The sequence below is a fragment of the Pogonomyrmex barbatus genome, unplaced genomic scaffold, assembly GCF_055798465.1.
Source record: "Pogonomyrmex barbatus isolate J1 unplaced genomic scaffold, ASM5579846v1 scaffold9, whole genome shotgun sequence".
Taxonomy (NCBI): Eukaryota; Metazoa; Arthropoda; class Insecta; order Hymenoptera; family Formicidae; genus Pogonomyrmex; species Pogonomyrmex barbatus.
Genome location: NW_028297193.1, coordinates 313,712 through 332,609, shown reverse-complemented (window position 1 = coordinate 332,609; position 18,898 = coordinate 313,712). Strand labels below are relative to the sequence as shown.

The 18,898-nt window shown below is 31.9% G+C and overlaps 1 protein-coding gene across 5 annotated transcripts in view; it reads left to right on the top strand.

Moving 5' to 3' along the window:
* Positions 1 to 1,655: 1,655 nt before the first annotated feature.
* Positions 1,656 to 18,898, top strand: part of LOC105428953 (uncharacterized) — a 49,313-nt gene continuing 32,070 nt past the window's right edge. For 2 of the 5 annotated variants that reach the window (XM_089084671.1, XM_011641574.3), the window contains exon 1: positions 1,656 to 2,095. The gene's annotated coding sequence lies outside the window, so the exon portion shown is untranslated. Of the gene's footprint in view, positions 2,096 to 11,807; positions 12,636 to 13,096; positions 13,139 to 15,961; positions 16,156 to 18,898 lie in introns of those variants that run through there. The other 3 variants (XM_089084670.1, XM_011641575.3, XM_011641573.3) reach the window with 3 other exon arrangements.

Genomic DNA, 18,898 nt, shown 5'->3' with positions numbered 1-18,898 from the left:
TTTTAATTAACGCAAAAAATTATTATCACCATTAATTACGCATTTATATAATCAATCTGCGTCAATATGAAAATCGATATAGTACGATCGCACGGAGTTCATTTGACGAAACTGTCGCACGATTGCATTCTATCGACGCGATATACTGTATCAAGTCAAGAATTTCTTTCTATTAAATGCAATATACGTAGAGTTTTGATTTTTTTTTATGAGCCTTCACATGACATCACGAACTTTGACCAACTCAAATCTTAAAATATTCAATAAATAAATATTCAAGTAAGACACGAAACCAGTATTTCATTAATTCATAATCGCATTCGAGAAATGATATACTTTATAATATATCAAATGTTTTTTGAAAGTTCAATAGCCTTCGCATTTAAACACGATAGGTCTTAAAATCGTAAAGAAAGAGATACATGCAAAATAAAATAATTTTACATTGAATATGTTTAAGCTATTGAAATAAGAAACGTTACTAAAAATTATTGTTTGATATATGTTGATTATTTAATACAAATCTTTATGTTTTCGTTTTAAATTAAATTTTTAAGGAAATATTTAATTTATTACAGATTACTTTGATACGCAATACAGTTAATTTATTATATAAAATTGCAATCTTATCGCATTTCGAGATATCCATTGAAAATAATTACATTTTCCAGAAAGAATATCAAAAAATATTTATACACTATCCGTTTAAATGTGTCCATATGATCTGAGATCAATGTATTTCGATTATATTTGTTCTAATTTTTATTCATATTTGTTTTAATTTTACGCTTTATTTTTTAGTAAAAATATATTTTTCCAAAACAGAAATACTATTTATCGATTTATTTAAATAAAAAACGTATATGTTGAAAAGTATCTTATTTTCCGATTTGCCACCTTCCTATAAATCTTTAAATTTCAATAACTTTTTGCTTTTATATAATTTTTAACTCTCTAAACTAATTTAATCGTGACGTTATTTTCATTTTGTATCGTATTTGTGCACGCATGTGTTAGAATATACTCGTCACTTTGTAGTCTCATTCCTAAGATCAATTGTTGCACGCCATAAAAAGACTATGGCGAAAGGAATAGAGAAGATTATAGGTACAAATATTGACACATATGTCAGTTTATTTAAGCAAAACTATAAATCTCGATTTACGACAAGAATTTTGACAAAAGACTGGAATACAAAAGTCTCGACAAAAATAAGGGTCAATTTCAGTTTCAAAAATAAATTAGTTTTAAAAACAATTTTTCTTTGAAGAGTCGGACCTTGAAAAAAAATCCTGACATCTATTAGACTTGGAAAACAATTTAAGTATTGTATTCTTTGCAGTCCTTACATTAGAATGACACAAACCACATATCAGGGAACATTCTTGTCGGTCGAGAATAAATTTCGTCTTAGATATATAATAGCCAATAGAGTCAAGGAATTTCCGTTTGAAACATGAAGTTTATATATGTCATTTAAATTAAATTACAATCACCGATCGTCCCGTATTTCTCATCTATGTATCATCGCGAGTGGGCCCCTTTCGCGCCTCTTTACCCTTCTATCCCACGCCCTACCCCTCCTCGCGAGATGTCTCCCCCTTCTGTGCCCCGTTCCGCGGTCGGTTCGATTCCCCCCCACCAACTGGTGTCCAGTTATGTTGTGGCGAGCGTCGTTGGCTCGAGTGGTCGGTTCATCTCATCTTTCGCGTCGCTTTGCGAGTCGCATTCTCGAATTTCCATCCGCGGAAGTCGTCGCGCACGATTCGCGACATTAGTGCGCATTTAAATTGCATCGATTCGGTAATCCTGATTGTCCTAAACTATAGCGAGGAGGCGAGGACAATCGTCGGCGGCACACAGGCAAGCAGTCAAGCAGTCAAGGAGATAGGTCGCGAAGTGAAGGTAGCGGCGGAACTGCGAGGAACGGGGAACGAGGAGCGGCATCGGCTTGAATTGGCTGCTTTTCGCGGGCGGCTTGCCCGCGCGATTTCCCGAAGGACTCCGGGACCTTCCGCAATCATTTTCATTCACCGTGGATAAGCGACGGCGAGAATGCGGCGCGATCAACCAACGGATGATGGCTGTTAGAACGGTGAGTGTATTTGTATATACGAGCGTATACGTCAAGCCAAGCGCGCGGCTTCACACGTATGTACGTGTGCGCGTGCGCTCGCGCGCGTGACCGCGAGCCACTGCCATATTGAGACAACAAGGATTCTCGGAGAGCCCGACCGGTTGGCTGAGAAGCCCATCGCACACCGCTGGATTTCGGGGACGCGACATGATCGTTCCCCCTCGCTCCCCTTCTTCCTCGTCACCCTTCGGGCATCCCACGCGCGGATCCCTTCCGTGGCAGGAGCGCAATGCCACCTTCCGACAGGTGGAATGCGGCGATAGGGGCCATCGGCTTCGCGCGGACGATCGCAGCGACGCAAGCGACTCCGAGTCTCTGAACACGCGAGTCCACGCGGAATGCATTCACGTCGATCTGAGATTTGTCTAATGTCTCTAGTCAAGTGCGTCCTGTCCGGCGACAAGCGCGATATGCAAATCCATACGAAAGTATCTTTCCTCCTCTGCATCCTCCTTTCTCTCTCTCTCTCTCTCTCTCTCTCTCTCTCTCTCTCTCTCTCATTCTCTCATCCTTTTCGATTTTCTTGTGTTTATAAATCCTTTGATTAATAAAAAACTAATTCTTTTTTTTGTAGATTAAATCTTAATTAGTGATGCAGATGAATACAAAAATTATTTTGTAATTAAAATCTCATTACATTAAAATATTTGTATCATAATAGATAAAATTTGTTTCATTGAGTTTTACTATCCGGTAAAAAGAAATATTAGTTTATCTTTCTATAAAAAATATATAATATAATATCTATAAAAATATATATATTAAATATAGAAATCGTAAGACTAAAACGAGTAGAAAAAAATGAAAATGATTGACAAATACATTTTATTTCCTTTACGTATAATAACGGAATATTTTGATATTTTTCTATTTATTTATGTATAACTAATTATTAATTTTGATTTAGTGATAATATTATTAATTAGTTACGGCTGATGAAAACTCTGTAAACTAGGAACTGTTCGTTATTAATTTTGTTTTCAGAAAAAATAATCATATACATTTACATCTTTATCTCTTATTTGTTTCTTTATAATTTTCTATATTTCATGTAATAATGAGTTTTAAACTTCATTCTTCATTCATTGCTCACAGATTACAACTTATTTACATAATTTTAACTGTAGCGTAAACTCTCTGGAATATAAGTGTTCTATATCAGTTTCGATCATATCAATTATATAGCTTTATATCGCATTAAAAAAGTAATACTTATTGCGATACTTACTGTTTTTCATAAATTAATTATCATTGCAAATCCAGAAAAATAAGTTTTTATTAGTAACTGGAAGATAGTCACTATTGGTTATTCTATTTTATTGTTCATCTCATTTAAATATTAAAGCTGTTTATGTTATACTTATTAATATGTGCAAAGACAACTAATCACCTTTGAGTTCAACAATTTTTTTACTAGCTTTGATTTTATCTATATTTTTATGAATTTAAGAGTAATCAGCTTTTAATATAAATATACCATCAAAAAATATGTTAAACAACATATCATAGTTAATTGTATAAATTTTGCATTGATTTTTTTAATATATATTTCTAAAAAAAGTTATTAACGTAAATTTCTAGAGTTGTCTAAAGAAGATATTGAGGAAAACTTTTACATGTCTTTCTCCTTGATCGCTAATCTAAGATTTATATATTTACTCCATAATATTGCAATCCCAAAATCCCGAAAATGAGATACATTAATGCGATATAAATTATTAAAATTCTTTAGTGATATATTTCTTAACTTTAACAATGTTTATTCGAATAAAATCGTAGAAAAGAAGAACATATAAAAAAATGAAGCGATTTACACTTTTAGATCGGCGTCGACGTCGACGTCGATTCATGTGGAAAATTTGTGTCAGTCATCCCGTTGGCTTCTTCATCCTGCCGATTAACGACACTTATGAAGTTCCGAGAGTTACGGGCGCGGTGAATTTGACTTTCACTCCTGGTGCACTGCTTTCACCTACCTAGCGTGCACTTGGGTCAGAAACATTTCGAAACGAGAACTCGGTTCGTGACGCTCGCATTTTGTTTTTTTTTTTTTCCCTCGATATACACGTCATTGCATAGCCATCGCGTGGTCATCGCGATGGATAAATTGGGAAATAAAGAGACGCAACACGCACACATATGAAGCATTATTGGAGTTGGAAATAGAGGATGTCCTAGGAAAAAAATATCAATATATTTTAAAGATTATCGTCTTGAGAAAAAAAGTATATATAAACATATGTCCTATTCCGAAAGTAAAAGATATTACATACTGTTTTTAACTTTATTGTTTAAACGATAGATTTAATATGCTTTATAATAATTTTCAAAAATTCCATCATTAACATCAATATACCTTTCAACGTGACAATATGCTCACGCCTGAGATTAAATCAGTTCCTTTGCAAACAATAGCATGCGACTAAATGCGACAATTCGTTTCACGTATTTAATTTTGATTGAAAATTTATTATAATGTATTAAATCATCTTAGAACATCCGGTATATACAACTGACTTTCGTTTTCTCATTGTCGCGCAACTTGTCTCGCTCGTATATATATATATATATATATATATATATATATATATATATATATATATATATATATTGCGTTTCTTCTGGCATAGACCAGCAAATTTGATCGATCCGATAAACTCGCGTTTAATCTCGCTTATCGTCGTATCAAACGTGTCGAGAGACTGGACCTAGAGCCAGAGGGCTCCGACAATAATGTCTCGCGGCCCTTCAGCAGAAGAGTTTCGCCCTACGTGCGCATTCCTCCTTTCCCTTCCTATCTTTCTTTCTCCAGCTTGCTTTATCGCACACAATAATCTATTTTCATATCCAATCCGCGATACGTAACGGCAACAAGTCTCATAAATCGTGAATGCTACTTGTCTCCCGAGTCTGGACTCGCTTCGCTTGCAGCAATAATCGCGATATCCCGCGTATTCCGCGTCTGCATTTCATAAATCGCAAGATGCGAATCTGTCCTGATTGAATTTTCTTCACGAATAATTCGTGATAACCGATCTCTCGATGAATGAACCGACAAGCTTCTATTATCAGTTCGATAACAATCGATAACATCAGATAATTTCCATTAATAACACAATCATTGAATCAAATAACTACATGACTGTTTTTTAAGATTAAATACTTTTTATATGTAGTATAAGTAGTATAAACAAGATTTCGTAGCGTCTCGCGAAACACGATCGAGCGACCGTGTATCATAGAACGAGTTAAAAAATATTACAAGATATTTTCTCGCGATTAATCGATACATTACTTATGCCGTGCCTGATAAATCTTTCATTATTCTTCCTTATAGTTAAGAATTAAATTCAGCCGTCAAAGAGAGCGGCATAATTAGTCATCAGTGGCCGATTTAAAATTAAGATTCGTCCGACGGAAAATATAAATTCATCTCTGCGGAATTATATCGACGTCGACGATACTTGATCGTTGGCAATTACATGGTTATTAAATCGCACCTCTCCATACGGGACAGAAGATTGCACAATTTTCGAGCTGTTTTTCCGAATCCCACAGAGATGATTGATTCACACAGCCATTTTAGCGATTCAGCGAATTCAAACACATAGACCCAAATAACATTCTACGAACACTCCGATACGTGCAGTTTTACAAATAACAAATAATACGATAAATACGTAAGGAAAATTGCAGCAAAGCGCAATTTATCTTAAGAACAATAAAGATAACAGGGATAAGAACAAAATTTGCACACATGTTTGATAAAGCATAATAACGAAATCTAAAACTTATTTTTTATTTATATTAAAAAATTCTGTAAAAAAAATTCTTTTTTTAACATATAATTATTCTTTATTTAAAATTAAGGCTTTAAAATTGGGACAAACTATTTATTTAAAATAAAGACAGTTCTTATCATGATCAAAACCCCGGCAATTTACGCTTTCAATCGCATAGCTGAAGGCAGTGACATACTAAACCATGTGAGGGAAAGTCGTGCGAAAATCCTTTAGAAAATAAACGGAATCGCATTGCAGTTAGACGGAAAGCTATCATCAATCAAAATTACTTTTTTTTATTAAAATCAGCATTATTTTGCTGTAAAATCAGCATTATTATGTCTATATATTATATCTGAATTTGAAAACATGTATTGAAGTATTATTATCCTAATTAATTAGTTGTCACAAAAGTTATTGTATTATGATCACGCGAGAATTATGCTTCACAGTCTATCTATAAATTGATAATTGATGCTTAATTTATGATTTATGTTTATTTAATCTCTGAGTTGAATATCGATGATAGATTCAACGAGAGTTATCACGCCATTTATCGCTGCGCATTCAAGAGCAACAATCGTTATCATCCGATAGAAATAATCTCCCCTCGATTTAGGTGCTATTTATAGCGTCGACGATAATCTATATGCACACGAATAAATCTATTTGTCCATACTACTGCTGATTCATTTTAGAAACGTACGATCCGACGAAGTAGGGAATGCTATTCTCTGTGAGATGTATAATTTTTTATAAATAAATCTATTTAAAGAATATCTTAAAGTCATGTATCACAACTTTATCATTTAAATATCATATCTTTTTTAATTCTTGAACTGATATATGAAAGTTTAATAATATTTATTATGTTAATATTTAATATTTTTTGTATCACTAATCTTATTACTATACTAATTAGAATATACTATTATAATACAGTGAATATAAATAATGTGAAACAGGAGATTCAGGATTTCCAGCTAAATGCTGCATAAAATTAATCTGATTTTTTTTTCTTCAGCTGAACTTCTCCGAACTGTTAGTTTATTCATAAACAAATGAGAATTTATTTGAATTTGATAATAAACATGTCGTAGATCGATTTTATTAAAAATCGGATTTTATTAAAAACTCTCTCATCAAAAATTGTATCGTATTTATATATCGTATTTACCCGAGTTTTTATTTACGTATGGGATATTTCGGGACATATATCTGATGTATAGTTCTATCCGTCGTTTTACGTCACACGCGATCAAATTGGGTTTTTCTAAATCATTTTGCTAAACATGTTTGGCATTCAACAAGGATCGCTACATCCGGATATTTTTATTGTGCAGAACACGTTTCTTCGCGTTGCACAATTACATCGTGAAAAAAAGAGAACAAACTATTGAGACATAAAGGAAAAGAAAGCTAGATAAAGAAATGGAAGAGAGGAATCGAAGAATGAATTAATAATAATGATGATGATGATGATGATGATGATAATAATAATAATAATAATAATAATAATAATAATAACAACAACAACAACTTATTTGAAATCTTAAAGCAAATTTTTTAAAAATAAATAAATAATATCAAAATAATTATAAATGCTTACATATATAAAATTACATATATAAAATTGCAGGATGTTCGAAACTTAAATTAATATAGTATATATAAATACGATTAAGTATTTCTTTCACTTATGCAACAAGAATGATTATTATAGAAGACATCAATAAAAGACAAATAGATGTGAGATTGTTATTTTTATTTAAATTATCTATGAGTCACCAATAATTTCATTAAGAATACGTCGCAGTTAAAATTACATTACGAATTATCAACAATTTTGTTGTTTTGTTGATAATTGATTGACAACGAGATAAATGTTCGGCTCTTTTAATATATTTTTATATTATATTTTTTAATTTAGCCATCTGTCTTTTCAAGTCAGGCTAAAAAAATGTAGATTTACTTCACCCAGATTAGATTGTCACAACGAGATAACAATACCGTGTTGATTATATTTTTATGATGTAAAGTGCAAAAAAAACGTGATGACTGTTATTTGTCTAAGTTTTCTAAACTTCTATAATTTCTTGTAAAATAAGATTGCAAAAATAGCAAAAACGAATCTGGATATTTAAATGTTGAACAATATTATTGGGAAAAATGAGAATTGAAATGATAGTTTAAATGATAATTTAATTTACTCTCTTGCAATCGAAACAGTCACGAATGCACTATTTTGACGTTATAAGCCGCCACTCTTTTAAAATGAATATGCATAAACTACATGATCGATGCCATCATGTTTTTTTTCTCCGATTTCCTCTATAATCTGATTTGCAATCGTTTATATCACAAAAAGATGTCATGAATTTTTTTTGTTAAATTATTAAAATCTTTTGTATATACGACTGTTAATTTCGAAATAAAAACAACAAGAATGTCTCGACGATTCTTGATGTTCTTGAAATATCTTTTGGCACCGTGAACTCTACGAGAGATCTCGTTCCGACATCTACGTGACCTCTTCAATTTGTTTAATCATCTACTAGGGTCAACTCAATTAAAAAAGGTTACTCGCCTGACCGCGAATAATCTCTATTATGTCATTGCCTTTCTTCATTGCACTTCATACACAATATTCATGACTCTTTCGCTCCAAATCTACAGTTATATTTCTTTGCTTTAATTATTAATAATCAGGATGTATTTGTTTTGCAGATTTATATATTTATTTATATATTATAAAATGTTTATTTACTTTAAATTTATTTAAAATCATTATTAATTTTAAGAAAATGCAAATATTTGCTAAACGTTCTAAAATGATATTTCTGATTTTTGACGTATTCTGACGTACGTTATTTTTTTGTTGAGATTATACCAATTCGATTCTTAAAGTTTCCTGTTGACTCACGCAGTTATTTCAAATTATGATTTTAGAAGCAAAAAAATACATGATTAAAATTCGTGCAAAATATATTAAAATAAATAAATATATAAATATTTTTCGATAAAACAACATTTGCTTCGATGATCAATAAATAATCATATATCCAGAATTGAATTGTGGCTCTTGATTAGATATAATTCATTTTTCGATATATGATTATTTATTAATTGCTTAAATAAAAGGAGAATTTTCGGTATATTTTACGATATATCTTAAATTTTATTTCATTATATTTTAAGTTTGTTTTATCAATTGTGAACGTTATTTTATCGAAAAATATATCTGTTTTAATGTATTTTGCAAAAATTTTTATCACGCGTTTTCTCGCTTCTGATATCATCAATCTAATATCCGTGATGTTTAATCAAGAATTTTAAAATTTTAAATCCATGAAATACAATGCTTACATTCTGCAACGGTTGGTATGCATATGCACTTTGTAAAAATCATTGAAGTATTTCAAAATGCGTCATTCGTATGCATGCGAAGCGATTTTTTTGTATTTGCATAATGATCAGATATCCAGCGGTAATTATCTAGAAGCATCTTAATATATTCCTAACACCCTACCGGAAGCAATCTTAAGACATTTACAAAAAAGATTTCTTGTTTTCATATCTAATCATAAAATTCATTACATTAATTATACCAAAAATATAGATAATTTTTTTATTATTGAATAAAAATCAATTATATAAGAATCTTACTTGAAAATAAGATTATTTACACATTCTATATCTTTTTGCTCACATTTCAATATAATTTCAATATAATTTCAACATAAGAATACTTTGAAAAAATAAGAAATTCTTTTTTTTAGATAAATGATAATCCATGATTATAAAAATAAAATATATTGATAATGATTACAGATATAAAAAAATCTAGTGATAGGAACATAACTAAAATAAAATTAATTTAACAATAAGATTGGATTTGCTCACTTTGATCGGATTTTCAATTATAAAATAGATGTAAATATATATAGATACTATTTTTTTTATATTTGATACATAAATAATTAATTTCTGTATCAAATATAAATAAAAATATAATAGTATCTATATATATTTACATCTATTTTATAATTGAAAATCCAATCTTATTGCTAAATTAATTTTATTTTAGTTATATTCCTATCTCTAGATTTTTTATATCTGTAATCATTATCAATATATTTTATTTTTATAATCATGGATTATCATTTATCCAAAAAAAAGAGTTTCTTATTTTTTCAAAATATTCTTATGTTCATCGCATCTCTAAATATATGTCGTGTTTTTATTGCCCACGGCTTTCACCTGTAAAAAAGAACGATTTTATAAGTGAGTAGGAAATTTGCCGTTTCTAATTTAAGATTCAGTCCGTGCTGTATTATCCTTCCTATCCTCGCGTGATATTCCGTGTGCGGATCAGCATATTTCGCGATACTGCGATTTTGCAACACACCCGCATTGACGCGCACACTTACGAATGCATCCTGCATGCTCACGAAGCATAAATCGCCAATCGCTATAGCTATCACGTCAAAAGGAATGGCAGTGCTTATGATACTTTGAAATTATCAAACATAAGTATATGTGTGCGCAATGGAGATGTTTAACAGAGATATTGCATTCGTTGAAATAAACAAATAAACAATTACAATATTGATTAAATAAATAGATAAATTAATATAACATTTCTTTCATATTAATTATTTGATTAAAATAGCGAAAGATATAAAATCATTCTACGATTTACAGACTAAGAGTCGAAAATAGAAATGTCGAGTAATCACAATCGAATTTTTTAAAATTATATTAATTAGTAGAACTCACAGAGTTTGTGTGTGCATAAATTCGTATATGCATTTACATACGAATTTATACGTGATCGATCTGTCATTTAATTTTCATACACAGTTGATATCAATTTCTACTACTTAATCTTTCACAAAATAATTTTATTTTTTAGTTTCTTAAGTAAAGATGCTATATGTATTACAGGAGCCAACTAATTAATAGTAAACTATTTAACAAACTAATTAATCGCAAATAATGTAATCTCTATTTATGTGAATATTTAAATAATTGATCATTGCACTTAACAAAGTTTTAAATCTAAATTTGAAAAATGTAATTTATTTATTATTTTACGTGATGAAGAAATGAAGATTAATTTTTGACAATCTTTTTTCCAAGTTTTCTTACAGTTTTCTTTCGAGACAAACGAAACGAAACTGTGCACTTAATAAAGAAGACAACAAAGAAGAATCGTGAATCTTTACAACGATCTTACTTCGCTTACAAGATTGATCAAAGTCACGTAACTTTATTTCCCTCGAGAAAAGTTTGGCGAAGAGTGTTAATTAGAGTGTTAATTACTTAACATATAAATATCAACAACATATCTCTATTCATTAATTTCAAATTCAAATATTAACAATATTTCGAATTTATCATGCGACACGTGAAGTATTTTGTGTGTAAGATAACATTGTTTATGTACATAGATGTACGCACGCTTGGCGCTCGGCGCTCACCTCTTCTTATTTGTTTGCCTTTGTTGCCACGCGCGGGATACAACATACCATTGCTTAGGACAAGGTCGCCGTGTAATCATTCGCACGACGATGCTCGGACGAGCAAGTAGCAAATACGGACCGCGTGTTCTTACGTTACGTTACCGAAACGTGATCACGACGGTGAATAACGAGAAACACAAACGCGATTTCCCACAGGTAATTAGACGTAGCGATCGAAGTAGCGATTAACGAATCGCGACATCCTGTCCATCGAAGCGGATACGGCGCGCGCGTGTTTTATTCTTTTAACGTTTTACCCTTTTAACGTGAAAATCGATGGAATGAGAAAATTAAATAAACGGTTTTATCGCGACGATAATTGCTGGTCTACGCTTTAGATACATATGGATATCGCGTTCTACATTTCTTGTCGATCTAGATGGAACCTGTTCTTCGTTACTCTCGAATTGATAGCACGAAGCAAGACGCCAAATCGAGTGACTCGCGTGACGAACAGTGATTTTTATCGATTTAATAATTGTAAATCTGTTAATAACTGATATAAAAGATTCAAGAAAGTGCTCGGTATCAACATTTTCTAGAGAATATTTACGAGAATATATTTTAATAAATTAGGATGCGCAATGCTTATATATTCGATTTACCGTGTAATTCGATGTATCCGCGTGTTTACACTTTGTTTTCATTAACGCGACGAAACTCGAATAGGTCGTTACGTATGTCTTTGCGTTATTATCCATCGAAATATCTCGCGCAATTATCTCGTACGAACAATCGACTTCGTTATCGGTTTATGCGGTTAACAAACTCTTGCTACTCATAATAAATGCATGTCGAGGCAATGGTTATTTGAAACAGATAATCTCACGTGATTTAATTGCTCGGAATTGGAATGACAAGCTAGGAATAATAAATTATCTATTCTATATTATGATAAATAACGGACCACTATGTCTAGTTTGTAATACAAATACGATTGTCGAATGAAATAATCCAAAAAATTGAAAATTACAACATATTGATCGTTCAATAATAATGCTCCGTGTATTTCGTGAGATTTCGTATCATGTCATGTGATTAATGTCGGGAGTGTCGTGTAAAATATCGCGCGATCGTAATTAATCGCGTTTTCGTAAGTGTTGTGTCGTGTGAGTGAAGGAAACCAAGTGAAGGAAGCTGAGAGGAGGAGGAGACCTGGGAGGCATCGGGCAACGGCGGAGCAACCGTGGAGTAAGTAATTTATTATGTTATTCATTATTCCAGAATTGATCATCTATTCCTATTTACGCGAATAATTTGAATAAAAAGACTTTATATATTTTTGAAAAAACTTCCGAATTATACGATTTTATTATATGATTTAATAAATCAGAGTTTGTAATATATAGAAAAAATTTTTTTTTATATTAACCCACACAACACAACAAGTTCCCGGGCAGCTCCGAATTTTTGTAAGTTCCCCAAGAGTTCAGCAATATCAACTCTCTGAGATCTTATTTTATAGAATTTTGCTCCTCGAGAGCTCGATAACTCCTTAGGAGTTGCATCTGAGCTTTGTGCTGTGTGAGTATTCTATTCTCAATAAATAATTCGTTGAAGGATGAATAAAAAATTCAATTTGCAAATAATTATTTTATGAAATGTTATTATTTTGAACGTTGTTTTAATCCGAATCTATTTGAATATTGCAGCTCAACATTGTATCAACAACTCCGCTGCTGCGCACCGTATCGGTGAGTGATAAATCCTATTTTAATTGAGAGTGGATCTATTTATATCAGAATTTTATACCATGAAATCACATTATATCTAAATTATATATAGATGTATATGTATACTTTAAAGAATAGAAATATAAAGATTAAAAATATACAAATAATTGTGATTCATAGATCCATTGTCTCAACACGAATGGACTAGAACAGATAAGTTTGAATACGTAATTCTAATACATGCAATTTATTATACATCCACGAAATTTTTCATGAAATTTAGAACACTGTGAAGATATAATATTAATAGTATTATTTAGTCAATTTCTCAATATTTACTCTCTATTTACAAAAGTAATTATATTTTATTGATTAGAATGGTAATATATAAATGAAAAGAAAAAAGATTAAATTTCATATTATAACATTAAATTAAGATATCTTTAAAATATTTTTTAAATGTAAAATTTTTTTTATAGTTCGAATCTTTTATGGATAACGAAATTAGAACAAAATATTTATGTATATTGTATCATATGAAATAAAAAGATATTGGCATTTATAAAGTATATCGAAAATTGTTTTATATATACGTTTTATATATGCGTTTGTGTGTATTGTTGTTCTTTTTTTTTTTTGTTAAAATTTTTTTATATAAAATTTGAAATTTGCGTTAGGTTTATCAAATTAAATATTAATTAAATATTAATTAAAAATTGACGCGTAAAAAGGAAGAAATTTTTTAAATATATTTTTAATACTTGCATATTTGTGTAACAATATTTTGTATTGGCGATCTCTTAATTTTTTTTTCATATACTTGTCAATGTCAGCTGATTGCTATGATATATGAAATATTGTGTAAGAAAGCAAAAGTCAAATTAGCGATAAATATCAATATCAACTGAATCATAAAAATCAGTAACAAATTATAAACAAGTGCATCCATAAATGCAATATCCCGATATCACACATACTTTACGTGATATTATTAGAGCATTGGATTATTATTTCGGAAATTACTATGACTTTGATATTTTTATATCAAGATTTTTTTATTTTACTTAATCTTTAGAATTTGTTATTAACGCATTGTATAACAGCTCTAAACGATAATAAGATACAATTAACATGATTTATGTAAAAATTATAGGATAGTATATTGTATATAATTAACTAAAGTAGAATTCTTTTTCTTTTTTTCTGTTCCCGTAAAAGAAAGACGCGTTTGATAGTTCAATAATTTTCGCTAATAACGGAAAATATTAGCAACGTCGATCATTATAACGAAGTAAACTTAAACGCAATGATGCGGGTGGGTAAACACGCTATGCTTTCACCAATTACGAACGGCGACGAAAGTTATTTTTCGTGCTTTGAATTTACTCAGAAAATTCTTTTGAAGTGTTACTCAACGGTCACTTTCCTTTGAAGAGTTAATGCTAAGTACTAAATTATTTACAAGCATTAGGAGAAATTATGTTTCCGTTGACGCAAGAAAAATTGCTTTCTCAAAATCAAAATTTTTTAAACATATATTTAATATCTACGAATACGGATAACATATTCTTTAACAGGTATGACGGTATCTAATATTTAATGCGATAAGAATTTATACCTTTATGTAAGTAAGAGAAAAACGAAGATTCTAATTTTTATTAAATCTATAAAAATATTAAATCTAATTTAATTAAATACGAAATATGTGATATTCAGTTATATAAATAAAATAAACGATGGTTATGCTGAATTTCTCACCGAGATAGATTACGAATGGCGTCAGTGTCTGACGTTACGTAGCATAGAATGTACGTTTCATCTCGCTGCGCGAATGAGCGGTTGAACAATAGGAAGGAAAACAAGGATATTTTAAGACACAAAGGACACACAAAACATTCGCGTGTAAGGCCGCGCGATTGCATCTCGTTCATTCACTTCGAGACGTCGCAGGGGTACACTTCCGCAGCTTCGTGTCGTAGGCATACACATGTGACATGCACTATTCCCTGCGTGTGTATGCGAATTGTGCGTAGGTGTACGGTGCGTTGCGTTAATGTCACTCTTACAAATAAACTACCGCCCCTTCCGGTACTTTGTGGTGCCGTGCTTATTCCATTTGCTCTTAATTATTTGCGACTTGGTATATTTTGTCCGTCAGACTCGAAATCTGTAATATATCAATATACACACGCTACGAGTTACCTCGTAATACGAATTACTTCGCATTTCGTATATTGAATAATTTAAATGCTCTTCATCAAAAAATGACATTTTTAATTCGAATTAGGTGTTCAGCTCGAGTGTTAATAACAAAGCTACAGCTTATTAAGAAAGCGCGATAAGAGATGATAAAAATATCAAATTAAATCGCGAAACTCCACACAAGTAAAAAGCCATCCAAATTTGAGTGAGCAGTCATATTTCAGAAGTTGTACATATATATATATCATTTATTATTTATCATTATTATCACTCATCATTAAAACATTCGTAGCAATTCCAGCGTCTTAATCCAAGCCCTGATAATAATTTATGACCATTAGCCCGGCTCTGAATAATTGCACCTACCTTAATTGCACATGCATCTGCACAGGTGCACACCATTAACGCGCGCCATTGTACATTCGTACATGCACAAAGAACACACACACACACACACACACACACACACACACACACACACACACACACATGCGCGTGTCTACTTGCATATACACACATATGTACCTACCTACCTGCGAATGCCGAACTGTTGACCAACCGCTCACCGAGCGGGTGTACGCCATCTATAGACCGTCGCCGTCTCGAGTAATCGCGTCAGTTGGTGCTCAGCTGTCGCGCAACGTGCAACGTACAGGCGGCCACTCGCGGGATCGATAGTTTCGTCCGTCGTATACGAGGGAAGGAGCCGAGCTCGTGTTGTCCGTGTTGTCTCTTTAACATCGGAAACGCCAATAGCTCTGAGCTCTCCGATCTGCAAGACGGTCCACGTGTCCCTCGTCTGAGTCACTCGCACCCCTGATGTGTCGTGACCGCAGGTAGGCACGTAGATCTAAAGAATCGTCGTTGAGAAGAAATGATTTTTCCCATCCGTGCGTCGTTGCATCTTCACCGACGTGAAACATTTGTAACTGAGCTGAGCGTCGCCAATTTCTGTTTACATTTTTTGTAATTTTTGTTTCGAGTCCGTATATTATTAACGTTGCGAGGGAGATTTATCAGAACAAATGCGTAAAGTAGTAGTAAAATATCCCTCATTGAAAGTCGAATTAAAAAATAGATTTTTTTTTTACATTATTTCGATAATAGAAGACACTCGTGTTTTGTGCTATGATTTTGTTATATCGTTGTTTCACGCGATTAACGTAGTGTGTCTCGTGGTCAGAATAAACGTGTTGTCTGATCTATAGATTTTTAGATAAAACATCTCTAACATATCGATCTGTCACTCGGCAGGCAAACTTATCCGTGCACGTCGAGATTGCAGCTGCGCTGCACCGGCAATTTAAGTTACCTAACTTTGATTAACTCCATTTCTCGCGTCTCCCTTTTTAGACCGCAGTTCTATAAGCGGTGTGTAAGAGAGCAAGGAAAATTGAAAACTGAATCAAAGCTTGAGTTATTTTAGAGCTCGAGATGATTCTCGAAAAATGAATTGAAAATATTTACACATCTGGATGGCAGCGGTGATGATAAGTGACAGTAATTAAGAGAGACGGAAGCGTTGGCTGATCACAAGGAGGTCTTAGATCGCGACAATGATTTACGAGATTACTTCGACACACACATTCACGTTACCGTGCAGCTCGTTAGATAATTAAAGAATAATTAAAGCGAATAAGTTAAATTACTATGCGAAATAAAATTAAGCGAAATTAGATTGCGCGATATCTCATTCCCACGCGGAAACTTAATCCGTTTATATATAAAAGTCGGAACACTTGTGGAAAAACCCACATCACCGTGCTCGCAAAAAAACTTAGACTTGACTCGAAGCAAAACGTTTTTGCTCAATGAATTCATGAATGAAAGTTCGTCAGTGGAGATAAAAATATTCTGTAGATGAAACGTCTTAACATTAAAATTGTTGGCCATGGCTCTAGCTGACACAGAAATACTACGCTATGTTTTCGAATTTACAAATCACGGAAAGCAAATGGCTCTTTTTTTGGTGTTCGATAGATCGGTACCGCGCAAAAAATTCTGAATTTTGTCTATTTATCGTGTACATACAAAATAAATAGTGAACGGAAAGAGAGAAATTCGGTGGCCAAAAAAATATAGCAACAAAAAATACAGTTACAAAAAATATGCCAGCGGTTTTAATTACAATTTCTAGATTATGAGTTGTAACGATTAAATGTATTATTTTAAGGTCAGGCATCATCTTGCGTGCTAATTAAATTAAAAATTCTGTTAAAGTGCCAGCTCACTTCAGATTTAGTACGAAACTTAATAAGATTTATTATTATGTTTCTGTTTATTATATCGCGCTTACAATCCGAACACCGTTTCTCGATGTTGAAACAAATGGCGCTTTTTTAGTAGCTCTTGATATTTACCCTCACGTATGTCGAGACTTCCAGTACAAACTAAAAATAAGGTCGAATGCCGACCCTCTCTTAATCTACCAAGCAATTGCTCGGTAAATCGCGCGTGATATCTCGGTCCTGAAATTATCAATTCCATCTCGCGCAGCCCCGTATCTCCTTTACATTACGTAATATGACATCGTTACACCCAATATAACAATTTTACGAGGTAACTCGTAATAAGGATGCTATTGATCATAAAATATTCGCGTCCTATGATGATTCATGATGATATATTCAATTGGTGATTGGTAATTGGTGCAACGTCGACACAAATATCGTTCGAAAAGCTGTTATGTAATCCGTTAAAATCCGCATGCGCGGTTGAATAAGTGTAATCGTAGCGTATCGCAATGCTTTATTGTCCCTTTCTTGCTGAAGATTATGTCCAGACGAACTTGCCGAGAACGTAATCTTAACTCTTCGCAGACCTTTGTGGCATTAACGTTACAAATATATCTTTTTCTTCGAAGCGTTCAAAAGGGAAGAAAATGCCGAAGAAAAACAATTTTAGATTTCCAAAATCAATTTATTTATTTTAATTTGCCAATTTTTCATATAAATATATATCTACGACTAAATAGAATATTTACTGTGACTAAAATAACTACCGAATTTTTAATGGAATGTGATAATCAGGTGAAATAGCTAATTAAACTTAATTAATTTTTCTAAAATTTCTATTTTCTATTTTTAGAATAGAGATAAATATTTTTCTTACATTTACAAATTTCTTACATTTATAAAATTAAAATATTTATTTAACTTTATTTTCAGAAGTGTAAAATATACTATATATTCTATTTCTATTTCTTAAATTATAAGAAATAAATTTTCGAAGCGATAGTTAAAACGGTAAATCCGTTTTAATTTTATTCTTTTTTTCTTGATGAATTATGGCTAATATCTTGATGAATTATGGTTAATTGCTGAGGATTATCCAGTCCTCAAACACATTAGAAGAAGAGGATTAAAGAAACTGTTTTTTGGTCGAGTACCGGTAACCTTGCTATCTAATTTCATTGCCTTCAGAGATACGACTATTATTAGATACAACACGAGAGATTGGGCATTTTTGTCGCTTCGACTTTGCACAGTGTCATACTCTCTTGCATAAATCCTAAATAAATAGTAAAAGTAAATAACGATTGCAGTATCCTACATCCTGTACAAAGATTAAGAAGTGGAA